The following is a 16,839-nucleotide window of genomic DNA, read 5'->3' as shown; positions in this document are numbered from 1 at the left end:
TACTCAATGTTAATATTGTCTTTCTTTTGCTATTAAGAGTCTCCAGTCCCTTGGGAGGAAAAAAAAAAAAAAACCCTCTTAACAGAGATTTCTGCTGAACAGTAATTTCATTATGAAGTTGGCAGGGAACAAGTACCTATTACCTTCAATTCCCCCATCCAATTTCTAGGAAGGACAACCCATATTTCCTTGGGCTTTCTTCCCATTTAAACTTGCTCCAGAGCAAAATTCATTACCTGGGGAAATACCATTATACACCACATCGCTTGGTCCTCGTTCACACCTGCTGGGTGCTTATATTAAACAGTAAAATCTTATCACTGCTTTCCTTATCTCTCAAAATTGACCATAAACCTTTAGTGGGCAGATAAAATGCCAGAAATTCTGGATGATTCTAAGCTTCAAATTACATTTTCAGATGTAATGGGCCAGAAATTGGGCCAGAATTGTCAAGTTCTCTCTAGACCTGCACTGTCTAACAGGACAGCCACCAACCACATGTGGCTATTGAGCACTTAAAATATGTTCATTCTGAATTAAGATGTGCCGTAAGTGTAAAATACACACCAGATTTTGAAGACTTGGCATTTTAAAAGAGTATAAAAATCTCCTAAATAATTTTATATTGATTTCATGTTGGAATAGTTTAGACATGTTGGGTTAAATAAAATACATTATTAAAATGAATTTCATCTGCTTCTCTTTATTAATGTGCTACTAGAAAATTTAAGTTGCATGTGGCTCACATTAAGTTGCAGAAAGAATAAAAGAGCATGAATTGCTGTTTCTGTGTTGTCGAGGTTTCATGACGTCAAGGAAGAAGAACAGGCATAGAAGCGAGACAGCACCTGGATCAAAGCCCGGCTCTGCTGCTCTCCAGCTATGACACCTTGGGCAGCATACTTAAAGTTCTCTAAGCCTCCATGTCCATATTTGTAAAAATGGATTAGGTTAAATCATATAAACCAGCCATGACAATTTCATGTGGTTTAACCTAACTCAATAGTGCATGTATAATGCCTAGCCCGATGCCTAGTAAACAGCTGTTGCCTAATATATAGTAGTTAACATTTATGCAAATTTTCCATGTATTCTTCACTCTTTTCCCAACCTGTCATATTTTCTAACACCCCGCTACAAATGCAACTCTACCTTTTTTAGGCCATTTAATGGACTCATTTCCAGGGTCCCTCTGTCCTTGTGTTAAACGCTAACCACACACGGGCTGCACAAGCTCCTTTAACTATTACTTAAAATATCTCATTCCTCCAGATTTCTATTTTATCTCTTTCGCCTTGCCATCATACATCTCCTTTAACTTCTAAAATCTGATTATTTGAAATGTTCTCTAGACATATTTATTATTCACTATTTCCCTTTAGACTCTAATTCTCTCATCGTTTCATAAATGCCACCATAACTCACTTAGTGTTTCTCCACTTTGGGTTAATTTTCCATCTGCTTTGCCATTTCCCAAGCTCCCAGGGCCGTTTCCCGAATCACAGGGTCCCTTAAATGCCTCCTCGAACTGCTTTGGGTGTCATAGTCTTTTCGTCAGTCATTCAATTTACATGTTTTTGAAAACAGAGTCACTGTTTTCCTTAACCTCTTCTCAATTCTTAAGACACTTTGCTTTTTAGAATTTTGTTTTGCTCTTTCCAGCTTTCTCCTGTGTTTTAAAATCTCTTCAATCTTGATGTCTGCCTTAGCGCCTTCTCATCTTCCATTAACTATTCCCTCATGGGCACAAATGAATCCTCAACCCTCTTTAGAGCAACCTCATTCTACTGTTACCAGTTTTCAGTTCCCAGCTCATACACCTTTCCCTGCTTCCCCCAAACACTCTTACACCGTCTCTTTTCAGCAATCTTTTGATGGGTGCGCCTTCCTCTTTGCCCCGTGCTCAATTTCATGTATAGTAATCCATGGTGGTTTCCTGTTTCCCCAGAACAATTACCAAGGCATAACAGCAGAGCTGAGACTTAAATGTCAAGACAGAAACTTCAGAACTCCAACACACAGATCTGCATAGTCCATACCAGTAACCTCCAAAACAGGCTTAGAAACTACAGCGTAAAGAAATAGGAAAAAAAAAAAAAAAAGAAGAAGCTGGGTGGGGTGCCTCACGCCTGTAATCCTAGCACTCTGGGAGGCCGAGGCGGGTGGATCGCTCGAGGTCAGGAGTTCGAGATCAGCCTGAGCAAGAGTGAGACCTCCTCTGTACTAAAAATAGAAAGAAAATATCTGGCCAACTAAAAATATATATAGAAAGAAAAATTAGCCTGGCATGGTGGCACATGCCTGTAGTCCCAGCTATTCGGGAGGCTGAGGCAGTAGGATCGCTTAAGCCCAGGAGTTTGAGGTTGCTGTGAGCTAGGCTGACACTACGACACTCACTCTAGCCCAGCAACAGAGCGAGACTCTGTCTCTAAAAAAAAAAAAAAAGAAGAAAGAAGTATCCTTTACTCTTTCAACACAAATTCTATTGTGGCTAATTTAAAAAATATATATATTCATTGTCTTGGCTGAGAAATACTGAATTTTTAAAGAAATTAGAACAGAAAATGGAAAGCTCCTTAAAGGCAGGAATCTTTGCTTTGATTGCTGCAACTCTAAAACACCCAGAAGAGCATGCATGTGTCTTGCAGTGAGAGCTTAAAAGCACTTGTTGAATAAGTGAACAAATGAACAAGCAGGCACAGGTCTCTGGGATTTCGCACATTCAATGTTTATTTCCAGTGCACCCACTGCAAAAAGGTAATTCTGTAAGAATCGGATAGCCTGGGTTAGAATCTAGTTTTGTGGCTTTCAACGTCAGGTTAAGTTTCCTAAATTCCCAGAGTATTTGTTTTCTCTTCTGTAAAAATGAGGTCATAATGGCCGTGTCACTGGGTAATTACAGGGATTACATTAGATGAAGTTTAAAGAGAGACAGACGTAATATGGCCAGCAGAGCACTTGGCATGTTATGGGTATTTGGTAAATGGTGGTAGAAGCAGCAGTATTTGTCATGCTTCACATAATTATCTTTCCCCTCCTAAAATTTGAGGTCAATGGGCTGGAGGACCATTTTGGCTGCTAATTCCAGCCCCACAAGGGAGCCAAAGCACCATCTCCAAGGCCCCACCCCAAGGGAATAAGAGGAGCTAATCTGATTATTCAGAGCTCACAATACCCCTCTGGGCTGTGCTTGCTGGATTTCCATGTATGTTTCACTCTTTTCCCACCCTGTCATATTTTCTAACACCCCACTACAAATGCAACTCAGTCTTTTTAAAGCTATGCTTCTCTTTGCCATTTAGTGTACTCATTTCCAGGGTCCCTCTGTCCTTTCGTTAACAGCCAACCACACATGGGCTGCATAAGCTCCTTTAACTATTACTTAAAATATCTCATTCCTCCAGATTTCTATTTTATCTCTTTCGCCTTACCGTCATAAGTCTCCTTTAACTTCCAAAATCTGATTATTTGAAATGTTCTCTAGACACATTTATTATTCACTATTTCCCTTTAGACTTTAATTCTCTTACTGTTTCATAAATGCCACCATAACCCATTTAGTGTTTCTTGATTTTCAGTTAATTTTCAAAAAATTGAGGCTCCTATGGTGCAAGAGCCATGACCCGGGTACCAGCCTGCCACTCACAACTCCCTCTTCCATCTCTACGGGTGAACGCATGTGAGTCGCGGGTGATTCTTTAAGGACAGGACCCTACATACAACCTCTACAGATAAAACTTGGAGCAAGTAAGTTAGGGTTAAGCTTTCTCTGAAAATGACTCTCCCCGTCCTCCCTACTCCAGACAGCATACCCCTGAGCCAGCTGGCCAAAGATTTAAATGGCGAGCAGGGCATATAGAGTAGGTTCTACAGTGCATGTCCTAATTCTGCTTTATTAGGAGTTATGGGAAGTCTGAATAGCCATTAATAAATTGATTCTTTGAATCCCACTCTACCGTCTTTCCTTATATGTAGAGTTGTCTCAGTAACCTGGGGTGGGAGAAACTGGAAATTCTAGATAGTATTTTTAACACTATTAAAATGGCACCGACTATATCACCATTAACCTCTAATGACTATGCCTCACCCGACCATTTGGAACTGGCTGGGGCAAGAGCCAATGGAACCAGCTCACATAATGAGGTTCTAATCCAAGAGAGCAGGAAAAAAGTAGGTGACGTGACAAGCAGTTTCTGAGCTCACTCAGTCACCTGTGCCCATGCTATCAAATTATTCAAGATCTCAAAGAGGCAGGTATGCACAGAGGTTGCCTCCCCCACAAAATCCCAAAATATAGAATAAGATGATATGGATCGACTGACACTCCCGTGTCAATGGGATAACGCCACTGTTGTGGTCATTTCAGGCTGCTACAATAAACTGCCATAGACTGGTCGGCTTAAATAATAAACAATTTTCCCACAGTTCTGGGGGCTGGAAAGTCCAAGATAAAGCATCAGGGGAAGATTTGGCACTAGTGAAGATCCTCTCGCTGGTTTATACAAGACCATCTTCTTAATGTGCACTAACATGGTGGAGAGAGATGGGTCTAGTGTCTTTCTCATTTTATAATAAGGGAATAATCTCATCACAAAGGCATTAGTCTCATAACATCATCTAACTCTAATTACCTCCCAAAGGTCTCATCACCTCCAAATACTATCACATTGGTGATTATGGTTTTAACATATGAATTTTCAGGGGGTGGGGGATACAAACTTTCAGTCCATGACAACTACACAGTGTTGCTGAGAAGTTTCACAGTGATAGTGATAAGACCTAGAAGATGATAAATACATTTTTTGATTGACACCCATTAGTATTGCAACCAACCATCCCAATTTTCCCCAGGGCTGAAGAATTTCCTGGGGCATGAAAATTTCAGTGCTAAAACTAAAACCATAAATTATGGACCATAAATTAAGAGTTTGACCCACTAAGCAGTACCCCAAAAGCACGTCTGTCGAAAGGCTTCAAATCTACTTCTTAGCAAACACATCAATTCCACAAATATTAATTGAGTACTTACTATATGCCAGCAAAGTATAGGAAATAAAGTGGTAAGTAAATAAATTGTGGTCCTTTCTCTACCATCATTGAAAGCTTAAGGGGAAAGCAGATCTTATACAAATAATTACAATAAATGGCAACATATTTGCAGCTAAAGTCTCTGTTGCTATAGAAACATTAGCAGGGGAGCCTGACCTATCAGAATACTGGTTAATCTTCCATTACTCCATTTCTACTGGCTTTTTTCAGGGCAAACACCAAGTTGAGTTCTCAGGAAGAATCAAAACCTCATGCTTTCCAGGACTGGGCAGATAATATCAATGAGTAAAATGTGCCAGGTACAAGATTATAACCACGGTGAAAATCCCAGCTAAAGGCATTCAAAATCCATTTAAATGTAAATGAAATAAAACATACCTACTGACCACTGATTGGAATTCTCTGTTCTAAACCAAGTGAAGAATATTCATATTCCCTCCCTTGGCAAAAATCTAGCTTCCTTCTATACTAGTACTGTTCACAGGACTGCACCCCTTGTGGGGGGCCTTATTGATATAGAGTAGGTCCCATTCTTTGAAAAAGGCCTCCCTATGTATACCTGAATACCTATTCTTTTTCCCTGGATATTAAAAAAAATACAGATCAGAAGATGGGGTACACCTGTCCCAACGTGAAGCATTCAGACTCTCTCTCCTAGGAATTTTAAACTTGACAGGTAAGACACAGAGATGAGAGATTGTTGGCTCTGAACCAAGGTAACAGGGACTCCCCTGCATACTGAATATTGCCTCACATTCTAACCTTTCCAAAGCTTAGTTGCTCAATTTTTACTTTGATTTTTTAAAAAGATACCTCAATAAAGTCCCAAAATATTCTCCATTGTTCCTTCTTCATTATCTCCTTTTGTTTAAATTAAGGTAATCAGAGTTCATTTTTGTTGCTTGCTGCCAACATGCTCCAAGTAACTCTCCCTTTGCTCCTACCTGGACTTTTATAACATATTACATGCTCCCCAAATTCCCTGCATAGCATCCTCCACATTCATATTAAGCCCACTTGCCAGATTAATGTTCCTAAATCTTGTTCTGATCATGTCCCACTCTTCTGAAAAGCCTGAAATGCCACCCTCCCATTGTTGAAAAATAAAATACATGCTCCTTAGACAACTTTAATTTTTCCAACCTTACTGCCTAAAACTGTTCTTCACAGTCTTGACAGTATTCTGCATTGGAGCAAACCCAAACCACTCATGGTATCTCGCTAAAGCCTCATGATTTCTCACTTCTTGGCTTTTGTTCCTACACTTTCCTCCGATGGGAAAGCAGGAATAGCTGTTGTTTCTGGCCACTTTCATTTCCTGATAATACATCTTCCCCCACCCACCAATAAGAGGATCTCTGGCCACAGTGATTGGTTCAGGGATGGGCACATGACTCAAGCTCATCCAATCAGATTTCTTCTCCAGGAATTTTTTTTTTTTTTTTTTTTTAGCTACAAGAGATCACTGTCTTCCTGGACTTAAAAAGATACAGTGCTGAAGGTATGTGAATCAACACCTACTTTCGATGACTTTCTTCCCCATTTCATGCTGGGGAAACAATGTACCATAACAAAGAGAAATATGAAAGATGGTAGGGGGAGAGAGAGAGAAAGACTTGAAGACATCATTTCAGCCTGGATCTAGACACGCAAGGTAACAAGTCCACCCATCCTTTCTAGTTGAACAGACAAATAAATCCTTTCCTTTTCATGGTGTTTTGTTTTTGCTTAAGTTAATGAGAATTGGCTTTTTATCACTTAAAATCACAAAAGTCTTATTCATCTATTCAGCCATTGGAGGACATTTAGGTTATTTACAGTCCAGTGCAATTATGAAAAGAGAGGTTATAAACATTTGTGTAGAAGTTTTGGTGTGACCATAAGGTTTTATTTCTTTAGTCTGAATACCTAAGAGTGAGAGCTCTGGGCTATCCATACAATAGAATGCTATATGGCAATACAAAGGAATGAACTATAGACACACAGAACAGCTTGGATGAATCGCAAGGTCATTCTGTTGATTGAAGAGGAGCCTCAAAATGTTACACACCAGGTGATTCCATTTTATATGACATTCTCCAAAGACAAAACTATAGCAACAACCCTCAGCGATTGCCAAGGGTTAAAGGTGTGGGGGGAGTGTGACTATAAATGGATATCATATGGGATTTGGGGGGGTGATGGAATAGTACTGTATCCTGATTGTGGTAGTGATTACATGAGTCTACTAACATCTCTGTGTTAAGGTTCATACAATCATGCATCCAACAGTCCATTTTACTGAATAGCATTTAAAAAAATTAAAAATTTTCACCCTATGAATAAAAATAAATAAAGCAAAATCACAAAAGTCTCAATTCAATATAAAGATCTTTCTCCCCTAAATAGTCACATGTTCAGATCCTCCAAAACTGAGCACAGAGTCCACCTCTTCCCAAAAAGGCCTCCTCTCCCTCCTCGAAACACCCATCACTTCCCCTGCGTCTCCCTTCCCACCTTCCAGAGTTTCTCCAACACACACGTCATGTTTTTTGCTGGAGGGTAAGCTCCTGAGGAACGGGGCTCGTGTCTGAGCCACCGCTGCGTGCCCCCGCCCCAGCACAGCGTCTGGCATATGGTAGGCGGTCAGTGACCATTTGCTGAATGAACCGGAGCAGATTTTCATCTGGGCGGAGCTGGAGTCCTCCACAGCGTGGAGAATGTCCCGGTGTGTTGGATGACATCTCAGAACCATCAGGATAGAGTTAACTGTGTTCTGGCCTAAATAGCGGTCTAAATGCCGCCTCGTCTCATAATGAAACTTGACAGCCCTGTGTAAATTCAGCAGTAATAACATTTTACATCTTGCCATAGGTCTTTGCTGTGGAAATGTGTTCTCCAAAAGACCGAGCTTTGCAGTCCCCATCACTGCCCTGATAGTCATATCTTCACCCATAATTGCAAGGTCACCCTCTTGGTGGGGAAGAAAATGATGTATTTACCACTAAGGAGCAAAAGAAGAACTGATCGATCAATGAGGGCTTTTTTCTTCATAAATGATTAAAGAAAATAGGTTTTTATTATTTACTATGCCTCCTCTTTCTGTTTGTTTTCAAGTAGCTTTAAAGGGTTCATTTTGGCCAGGTGCAGTAGCTCACACCTGTAATCCCAGCACTTTGGGAGGCTGAGGTGGGAGGATTGAGTAAGTCAAGAGTTAGTTCAAGACTAGCCTGGGCAACATAGCAAGATCCCATCTCTACAAAAAAGAAAAATGTTTAAAAAGGGGTTGATTTTACAACTGCAGAGAAAGGATTGTGGAAAAAGTAGGAGAAAGAGAAAAAGGAAACAAAGGAGTAGAAAAGGGGAAAGAAGGAAGAGAAGTGAAAGATAAGGAAAACCCAGGTGTAGACGAGGAAAGACCAATAACAGAGTAAGAGAGAAGCGTGAGCAGAGGAGAAGTGATATGTTCTCACACTCAATAACAAAACAAAATGGATCTTGAAGCGGAGCTGAGTCCTTCAGGAAAGCCGGCCAGGGCTGTGTGGGAGGAGAGCCTCCCGTCAGTAACATGAGAGCGAGGGAGAGTGGCAGGATGGAGCGAGTCCAGAGCCAGGCGCGCAGCAAACAGGAAGGGGAGCGGTGAGAGCAGGCACCACGCTGCAGCCTGGCACCGGGCCCTCCGTGGTGACATTGGAAAACTAGGTCAGTTTCAGCACTGGCTGGGGGATGAATGGTCGGCCAGGAACAAGTGGTGGGAGTGAGGACGCTGAGTGAGAGGTTGACTTGAGCACAGGATCTGGGAGAGGGGAGCTTCCCCAGCACAACAGGAAGAATCAAAACCAACCCTAGGCTGTGCCGTCCAATAGAACGTTCTACCACGATGGCGATGTAACATGTCTGTGATGCCCAGTATGGTAGCTGCTAGTCACCTGTAGCCACCGAGCCCTTGGAATGTGGATGCTGAAATTCAGTAAGAAACTGAATTTTCAATTTTATTTAATTCCGATTAATTTCAATTTAAATAGCCACACATGGCTAGTGGCTGTCACATCGGCTAGAGAAAAGAGCTGTGTAGAGCACACTCAAAAAGGAATTGATTACCAAGAAGAACCAAAAAGGCTGTTTTCGGATATATCTGAAGTGAACTTCAGGAGGTACACAGATGCATTTAGATGACACAGGGGTGAACTTTATTTTTTAGAACTCGATTTCATTATTTTCATGTATGTTTGAAAAATGGAACTACCATATCAAACCGACTGTTTCATAAATATCATTGCTCAGGAAGAAGTAGTGGAATTATGTATCTCCAAAAAAAGTAAGTCGATGTAAATAAAAACTACTATCTGAAAAATATCACAGAGGACTTACAGAGATAACAAAAGGTACTAAACAGTTTCATACAAATGGAATCATACAGTATGTGGCCTTTTGTGCCTGGCTTCTTTCACTGAGCATAATGTTTTCAAGGTTTGTTTGTGTTAGAACACGCATTAGTATTTCATTCCTTTATGGATGAATAGTATGCCCTTGTAAGACAGACCACATTAAGTTTATTCAATCATCTGTTGATGGACATTTGGGTTATTTATACTTTGGGTTATTGTGAATAGTGCTTCTATGAACATTCATGTGCAAGTTTTTGTTTCAATACCTATTCTGAATTCTTTGGGGTATATAGCCAGAAGTAGAATCATTTGGGGTAATGAAAAGGTTCTGGAATCAGATAGTGGAGATGATTGCACAACATTGTGAATGCTCTTACTGCCGCTGAATTACATAGTTTAAAATAGTTAAAATGATAAATTTTATGTTATATGTATTTAGCCACAATAAAATATCATTTTAAATGAAAGCAATGAAGGGAATAAGTAGATGGCTGAAAACACATGAGCTAACTCAAAGGATATAGTAAGCAGTCTAAAATTCGGATACAAAGATTATCAGGGTTTTCAGAGTTCTTCAGATTCAACCTTATACCCAAGAATCACTTCTCCACTATCTCTGGCATATGGGTGGGCCTGTATTTCTGCTTGTCCACTTCCATGGAAAAAAAGACCTCAGTCCTTCTCCAAAGTAACCAATATCGTTGCTGCATAGCTATACATTTTAGAAAGGTCTTCTTCATCTTTACTAAAATATTCCATCTTGTAACTTTCATTTGTGCTATAGTCGCCCTGGAATTATCAAAATAATGTAGTCCTACTATATGTCTGGTTCCATGGCAGAGGCTAACAGCAATCTTAACAGAGGAATGACATCAAGAAGACAGCAGAGGTCAGCTGTAGAGAGTGCAAAATGGCCATAAAATGAATGGGAGGAGAGTGAAACACAGTAGTAAGTCCAGTAGCTCTGTGGTCAGACAATTTTGAGTTTATACACTAGCTCAGCTAATTCCTAGAGGTGAGATCTTGGGCAAGTTATTTAACTATGCCTAGCCTTGGTTTCTCCATCCATAAAACAGGCATAGTAATAGCATTCATGTCATAGATTTGCTGTGAGCTGACATCTATCATTGTCAGCTCTGATGACAATGATGATGGTGGTGATGACGATGATGGTGAAGAAGAAGGAGAAGAATAAGGCAGAGGAAAAATAGGGGGGGAAAGAGGAAGAAGTAGATGATGTTGGTAATGATGGTGGTGACAAAGATGAGATGACGATGATTGATGACGATGTTAGTGATGATGTGATGTTGATGGTACAGTGACAGTGATAATGTCAATACAATAATGGTGATGACAATGATCATGCTATTAATGAAGATGGTGATGATGGTGATGATGATTCCAATGTTAGCATCATTTAGAAAGCTCTATAAATATGTCTCTGCCCTTTCCAGAACCTTAGTTCCACAAACACCACTCCCAGAACTCAGCTGCTGGTTGAAATGTACCTATAAGCTTTAGCAAGCTGGAAAAGGAGCATGAGAAGACAAACCACTTTTCTCACAATTCGAAGTGATGGGGATAGTACAAAGATGTGGTTAAGAGCAGAAGGTCTGGATTTGGAGTCCCTGCTTTGTATTGCCATATTGCTGGACATTAGTCTTCATCTTTGAGTTAATCTTGCAAACTCTCTGAGTTTCGCATTTTTAAATCTACACAATGGGGATAATAGAAATACTCATCTTACAGAGCTTCTCTGAGTATCAAAAGGGCAATGCACACAAAGTGCTTCATGCAGAAGCTGGAATACAGTAACTGAAGAATAAACATTAGTGATCATTGCTATTAACGGGCACAATTAATGGTGGAATGCTCCGTGCCAGGGAACAAATGCTGTTGGATTTCACATCTGAAGGACAGTAATAGCTGGACTTTTCAGCAAAAGTAGATAAAAGGATACTAAGGCAGAGAATTTAATGGACCCTAATAGTCTCCACACAGAAGGGTTTTAAGGTCATTCATCTAAGCCGACAGAACTACTCCTTCCACACCTGGCCCCACCACACATTTCAGAAACCCTTCCCAGTCTTCCTGACGGGTAGCTGCCCACCTGTCAGGAGGGATCCAGGGTCCGTGTGACATCTCTCTACTTCCTAAGAGGGTCCCTTTCACTGACAGCTCAAAGTGTTAGCAGGGACTTCCTTCCACTGAGCCAGAATTATTTCCCTGGAACTTCAACCCGCTGGCTTGAGTTCTCTACTGTAAGCAAAGGAGACAAATTCTGCTACAATTTCCAGATGGCAAGTTTTCAGAACTCTAAAAACAGTTCTTGGGTCACCCCTTAGAAGGCAGAGATTCTAGAGATTCCTTCAACCATTCCTCATAAGACACACAATTAGACATAGGTGCTTCATTCCATTCCAAAACACACTTCTAGATTCTTCTCTCTTCTTCTCCAGACAGGATCTGGAATTTTCAGAACATTTTCAGAATGGGATTCCACCCCAGGGAACATCCTGTAAAGATGTATAGACACTTGCTACAATAAGTTGTGCAATATTGTATTTCAGATCAAAGAAGCTGTTGAAACCAGTTTTTCTATGTTTCACCTCTATAGAGGAGTAATTAATAATAATACTAAGTTGGGGGCCCAACATGTGCTAGGCACGGTGCTGAGTGTTTAATATAAGTTATCCCATTTCATACTTCAGCAGCTCTGCAACTAAGCAGCTAATGCCTTCAACAGAGAGAGTATTTGCATGTTTTGAAAATTGAGACTTGTATCCTGGAACGGAGTTATATTCTACGCTTCATTTGCACTTCACTCATCAAAATACTCTTTGGTAAGAGCTATTTGATGTACTAGGTCCCTTTTTTAGATTTTGCCTTTAACTAAGAGGTCACGTTTTGAATTCTCTGACTCAATCCTCAAAGGCTCTCAGCCTGCTTAAAATGTAGAAGGCAGATAACATTGGTGTGGGCTTGAAGTTTGGGAGAACATCTTTTTTTCCACCTCTCCTTTAGGAGAGATATTGTATTTCACCCACAGGGGTTCTTTGTACTTGTTGCTGATTTTTAAAAGAAAAAAAGAAAGAAAGGAAGGAAAAAAAATTACAAAACTCCATTATAGGAAGGCATTAAAATCGAGCGTGAAAAAACAATTTAGAACAGAGGAGGTTCCCAACAATCTATGATATAGAGAGAACTAGAAAATCCTTCTTAGTAAAAAAACAAAATGATACACTTTCCAGTATTCACATAAAATCAGAGACTAATTTCTTCCAGTCGAAGTAGAGCTGAGAGTCAAAATGCCAAGTCATTATTCAAAAATGGCAAATCTGAGTGTTTCTGTCCCAAAACACCTAGGAAGATAATAAAACTTTACAGAACTGCCAGTTTCTAACATGCTGGCAGCTAAACCCAGCAGATGCACCAACAAGGAAGGCAGACCTAAACTAGCCTAGCAGGGGCACCATTTGGCGAATAGACAGCCTGCCACCATACTGGTTTCTATTTCAGACAACAAAATTGTCCAATACTGTCTAATAGAGTTAACTCAACCAGCTGTGTGGCTGACAAGCCTGCACCTGCTTTCAAGATCAGATTTGGCTTCTGGACAGCAGTCTATTCCAGCGCTTCTCGCCGTGTTAAACCATAGCAGAAAATTTCCCAATGCGCAAGTTCTGGAACTAGCTCCAGTCCATATGCATACGATGTGCCATGGCACAGAAGTTAGGGTTATTGGAGATGGGAAAACGGCCCCAAAGGGAAAGGAGCTGGAGCCTGAGGGATTCCCAGACCCAGAGATGAAGTCAGCGGATTCAAACTCGCTCTTGATGCTGCGTCACTTCCATCACCTGGATGTGACAGTAGCAGTCAGACAAGCCACCGAAAACAAAGAGGCTCAATTGAAAGCTGGAGTATCATGCCGCAAAGGCAGCTAAGGGGCAGAAGAGCCAACAGCAACATTTCCCACATGCGGGGAGGTGCATATGTTTCCATTTATTTGCATCCTATTGACTATGCAGAATTCTTAATAAGGCAAGCAGAAGAAGCTGAAGCTGACAGCAAAACACAAGCCAGGAAAATAGGAATCAACTGGTGAACAAACACAACAAAACGGGGAGGGCTTGAACAAAGTCTATGATCCTTAATATAATAGCAGCATCCCCCTTCCTTAAGAAGAACAGCATGGACCTACACAGCCATCCAAACATTCTGATTAATGAAGAAAATACATACAAACAAGTTTTCTCCATGATGGTAGCTTTAGAGTAGGATTATTTATCAAGGCAATTGATCCAATTACTTGTTTCTATTTGCTTATGTGGTCAGAGACAGCATAATGGAATGCTGTTCCTGAAACTTTCATGTTTTTCTAACTGACAGTAAGAGATGAGATTCACAACTGGAAATACGCTCTGTCCAGTGAATTGATGGAATTGCTGTTAGTGTCAGAAGTACACCATCGCTAGAACTAGTTTAGGTGGTGGAAACAAGCACTGGCTATGCAGTTAAACTGTTAAAGGTTGCGAACTACCTCTGAAACTGGCAATCAGGTCATTAAATATGAAATGTCCAATTTTAAATCAGAGTGTAGCTTATTATCTCTCAAACAAGAAGCAGTATGATTAATCAAAGGATGCCCCTAAACTATCGACACAGTTTTACCATCTAATGGTAGCTTGTTTATGCCAGCAGTGAAGAAGCCTGGAGAATGAGTGGCAATGAAATTGCAAAAGGTGTTTCCAACAGCTGGTTGAGAATTGAATATTTTTCCTTGCAAGAAGTGGTCCAAAGCCTGAAAGAAGTGGTAGTCAGTTGGTGCAAGGTCTGGTGAATGTGGTGGATGACAGAGAGTTTGTAAGTCCAGTCTCTGTAGTTTGAGCAGTGTTGTTTGTAGGACATATGGTCAAGTGTTGTCTTGCAAGAGCATTGGCCTGTCTCTATTAACCAATGTCAGCTGCTTAATCACAAATATCCTGATCAGTTTGTCCAATTGGTTGCAGTAGACATCCACTGTCATTGATTGACCAGGTTCCATGAAGCTGTAGTGGATGATACCAGCACTGGACCACCAAACACACACCATTAACTTTTTATGATGAATATTCGGTTTTGGACTGTGTTTCAGCACTTCTCTATTCAACTATTGTGCCAAATGCTTGTGATTATCAAAAAGAATCCATTTTTCATCACATGTAAGAGTACAGTGGAGAAATGGTTCGCCTTTATGTTCTGACAGCAAAGAAAGGCAAGCTTCAAGACAATTTCTCTTCTGATACTTGTTTAATTCATGTAGAACCCATCCACCCAGCTTCTTTACCTTGATGATTTGTTTCAAATGGTCCAATATTGTTGGAATAGTAATGTGAAACCTTGCTGCTAATTCTCAAGTAGTTTGAGATGGATTCGCTTCCACTACAGCTTTCAGCTCATCATTATCCACCTCGGTCTCAGGTCACCCATATGGCTCATTTCCAAGATTAAAATCACCGGAACTGAACTTCTTAAACCATCAACACACTGTATTCATCAGCCACATCCTTGCCAAACACTTCATTGATGTATCGAGTTGTCTGAGCCACATTGGTTCCACAACGGAAATTATATTTGAAAATAACACGAGTTTTTGACTTATCCATGGTTTTACAAAACTTGCTCTAAAAAAATATTTGAAAGATAATCACAAGCCAAAATGTGCATTTGAAAGACTTAGGATGCACCTTCACAATAAAAATAAAACAAGAAATGTCAAAGTGAAATGTCAGAGATATCAACTGTCAAACTTAGTACTTAAGGAAATTGGATGTTTCATACTTAACAACCTATAGTTATGGGGACTGGGGTAAGCTGCTACTTCATCTCTTTGAGCCTCAGTTTTCGCATCTGTTAAATGGAAATAATAATGGAATCTACCTCACAGAGTTGTTGTAAGAACTAAATTAACTAATAAATAGAAAGAATTTAGCACAATGTGCCAGGCACACTCTAGGCACTCAATAAATGCTAATTATTGTAGAAGTGGTAATACCATTAGTTGTTAATTCATCAACATTTTACTTCCTCCCTGAGATTGTTGAGAGAGGTGTAACAGTCTCATATCTTCCAAGCCTTTGCAACTTTTATCTTTTGGATTTGGAGGAATAAGAGTTGGATCAACGTCTTTCTGTGATTTGGGGTGCATTATGTTACCTCTATGATCTTTATCTGTCAAATGGGAATAATTTCATGCAACTCATAGAACTGTTATGTTATCATAATTATTAATTATGTCTAGTTAAGGGAGGTGAACCAGGAAAAATGAGGTCCCATTGTGCTACAGATCCTCCCAACAGTCCAAAGCTTCATGACCTAAGTCCTTGGAAAAAGCAAAAAGAGAAAGTAACATTAAAGCATCACCCAACTTCTCAAGAGGACCAGAGATGGAGAGTGGGAGTTTTTCATACACCCTAAATCTGCAGGTATTTATAAGTCAAGGCCTTCTCATTCTTCCCTTATTTTCAATGCTTCCTGTTGGGAAGGAAGGTCCTGAGATGAAAACCATTTGGAACTAAAAGGCACAACTTTCAGAGCCAGAGCAACACCATGACAAGTGAAATGGGCTTTCCGCGATGCTGCTGTGGATCAACAGAGACACCTAGCGTTCCACCTCGGAGCTGGCCGGTGACTCAGCCTTCTTGACTAGGGCTTTGGCTCCGGGTCAGCTGCCCACTCTAGTTCTTCTTCCACCATCCCCCCTTCGCCAACATTTTCAAGCCATGACCCTTTTCCCACCAGTCCTCCTCCCCCACCCACATCCCACATGGAAGCAAACATCTCCTCCAGCTTTCACAGGGCGGGGATGAGGTTGGTCATATAATGTTCAAAAAGAATTCTCTTCTGAAGAATTAAGTAATTGATGGGAAGGAGGGATAAGCATTCCTGTGACAGCCACCACTTCACGGTGTCTCTTGGCCTTCAAACACTCAACTTCCCCTTCTGCAGAAGGAGTATTGATTAATGGTTAAGAGCACAGCCTTTGAAGTTAGAGAGACCCAAAACTGAGTCTACCATGCTAACATTTTTTTTTTCATTTCCTCATGAATGCTAAAGTTTTTCCTACCTCAGAGACTTTGCACAGTCTGTTCCCTTCGCCTGGAATGATTTTCTCTGGCTCTTTTCATGTTTGATTCTTCATCCTTGAGCTTTCAGTAGAAATGTTATCACTGAAGGGAGGCATTCTTTTACCATATACGGAGATGTTCCCTTCCCTTGATGTTTTCTATTTCAGTGCCCCATATCTGTTCTTCACAGGAGTCATAATATAGAGTAATTATTTTATTTATTTGGTTCCTTACTCATGTTTTGTCTAAATTCCCTATTAGACTGTAACCCCAGGGGCCATACACCGTTGTTTTCACTGGTGTATCCCCCGCAGGGC

General features: G+C 40.5%; 1 protein-coding gene across 2 annotated transcripts in view; it reads right to left on the bottom strand.

Moving 5' to 3' along the window:
• GRIN2A (glutamate ionotropic receptor NMDA type subunit 2A) overlaps positions 1-16,839 on the bottom strand; it is a 293,498-nt gene that overhangs the window by 106,050 nt on the left and 170,609 nt on the right. The gene's annotated exons all lie outside the window — the stretch shown is intronic.

This window comes from Eulemur rufifrons, chromosome 14 (genome assembly GCF_041146395.1).
Source record: "Eulemur rufifrons isolate Redbay chromosome 14, OSU_ERuf_1, whole genome shotgun sequence".
Lineage (NCBI taxonomy): Eukaryota > Metazoa > Chordata > Mammalia > Primates > Lemuridae > Eulemur > Eulemur rufifrons.
The sequence above is the reverse complement of the archived record's forward strand: the minus strand, read 5'-3'. Positions and strand labels throughout refer to the sequence as shown.